At 33.7% G+C, this 2,500-nt stretch overlaps 1 pseudogene; it reads right to left on the bottom strand.

Annotated features, from left to right (window-relative positions):
- The window catches only part of LOC113089438 (transmembrane channel-like protein 6), a 6,238-nt pseudogene extending 4,340 nt beyond the window's left edge, over positions 1 to 1,898 (bottom strand).
- Between the last annotated feature and the right edge of the window lie 602 nt (positions 1,899 to 2,500).

Below are 2,500 nucleotides of genomic sequence, written 5' to 3'. Positions count from 1 at the left end.
TAAATATTAATATTTATTTTACATAAAATACACAAATAAATTATTTATAATTATATTATTATAATAGAATTATGTAAATATTATATAAATATAATTATTTAAATGGTTCATGATGAAAAACAAATCACAAATATTTATAATTAATTGGTAAAAATATTGTAAATAAATTAAATCACAACTGAAAAGTTTAAAACTTTTTTTTACATGTTTAATTAATTAATTTTTAATAAATTATTTAAAATGTAAAATAAAAAAATAAGCATATTTAAATTAAATTAATACAAAAATTAAAGTAATAATAATAATAATAATAAGTGACACAAAAACCTTTAATAGATTTCAGCCCCTGGCTTCGTGACAGTCTGATGTTTGAAAGCATCAGAGCATGAACGTGATCTCAGAGCTGGTTAGTTTGGTTCATACAGCAGAACTCTTATCAGATGAATAATGAATAAAGAAAGTGAGAAGCGGTTCACCTGCTGATGGAGATGTAGTTGAGCACACTGGGAGAATCATATTTCTCCATCCAGGACACAACATTGAAGAATCCGGGCAGGAGGAGGTTAATGCTGGACACCACGACAGGAACGGCGAGCAGACTGACCTCCTCCAGCAGCGGATCGGACGACGCTGTGTGAAGAGCGGCTACGCAGATCCTGACAGAGAGAGAGAGAGAGAGAGAGATGAATCAACAAACTCTTTCCTCTGATTCAGCTAGAAAGTGTTTCATTCGGATCAAAAGTGTGTGTCCTACCCATGCAAGTGTTCAGGAAATAATACACAGCTAGCACACATGCTAACGTGCTTCCCAACACAAGATCCACGCCAGCATGTGGATGAAGAGCCGGAACAAGCGCTGGAGAACAGAGATCTTCTGCTCCTGACGGTTCACCTCTGCCACCAGCTCCTGCACACACACACAACACACACACACACACAGAGTTGAAGCGTGTGTGTATCATATAGAGACCATGTGTGCGTGCATACATGTCATACATCCATACGTGTGTGGTGTGTGTGTGCATGCATGTCATACATGATCACACACATACATGTGTGCCGTATTTCAATCATGCATGCATGTCACACATCAATCATACATGTGCGTGCATGATGCATGGATCGTACGTCCATATATGTGTCATACATCGATCATACAGGAGCATGCATCATTTATTTGTGTGCAGGTGTCACGCATTGATACGTGTATAATGTGTTTGATAGTACATTTGCATGTGCCTCATACAAGATCATACGTGTACATGTGTGTGTCATACATCAACTATTCATGTGCATGTGTCCATCCATCCATTATATGTGTGCATGTGTGTCTTACATAGTTCATATGTGAACATGCATGTCACACATGGAATCATAGGTGTGTGTGCGTGTAATACATGGATCAAACGTGTACATATGAGCGTCATGCATCAATTATACATGTGCATGTGTGTCTTATATTTACATTTACATTTATTCATTTAGCAGAATGCTTTTATCCAAAGCGACTTACAGATGAAGACAGTGAAGCAATCTAAAACAACATATATAGTTCATATGTGTACATGCATGTCACACATGGATCATACGTGTGTGTGCGTGTTATACATTGATCATACGTGTACATATGTGGTTCAACATTGATCATAGGTATGCATGCGTGTCACGCGTGGATCATACATGTACATATGTTCATCCACTGATCATAAGTGTACATATGCATGTAATAGATGATCATTACGTGTGCTGACCTTCAGCTGTGTGCCGAAGTTTGCCCGCTGGAGTTTGACTGAGCTTTTCTTGATCACTTATAAAGTCCCACGAGCTGAAGACCTTGATGGCCAGCAGGCCTTTAGATTTATCGATGCGGAAACTCTGACCGAAACGACTTGGACATGCTGGAGAAACACAGAGGAATCAGGCAAATCAAACCAAAAACACTTTAGAATCACACAACTAAAAATCACCTTTGCTGAAATAAAATGAAATAAATATGTCAACTTTTTTTCCTTATTTTAAGCAAACTTATTTTAATTGAATTTAATTTAGTTTTTAAATTACTAAAAAATGTATAAAACTTTACTAAAACATAATATTTTTAAAATATAAATAAAATAAACCATAAAGAATGTAATTTATACAAATAAACAAACATTAAATAAAAATTAAATAAAGTGCATAATTTTATTTTTTCAGCCAGTGGTTAACATAATGTATATTAAAATGACTAAGACTGAACTAAAAAAATATATATAGATATATTTTTAAAAAGTAAAAAAAATAAATAATGAACAATCAATTATTATTTTTTTAAATTACAACTTTAAGATTAAAATGAAATCAGAAAATATAAAAACTAATTCAAAATATGACAAAAACTTCTTACTATAGAACATCTTTTAAAGCACTGTCGTTTTTGTTGTCATTCAGAATTGTTAATTTACATTTATTCATCCGGCAGATGCTTTTATCCAAAGTTACATTTAGTTCAAGCATTTCC

This window comes from Carassius auratus, unplaced genomic scaffold (genome assembly GCF_003368295.1).
Source record: "Carassius auratus strain Wakin unplaced genomic scaffold, ASM336829v1 scaf_tig00049816, whole genome shotgun sequence".
NCBI lineage: Eukaryota > Metazoa > Chordata > Actinopteri > Cypriniformes > Cyprinidae > Carassius > Carassius auratus.
This window is presented reverse-complemented; position numbering and strand designations above follow the sequence as displayed.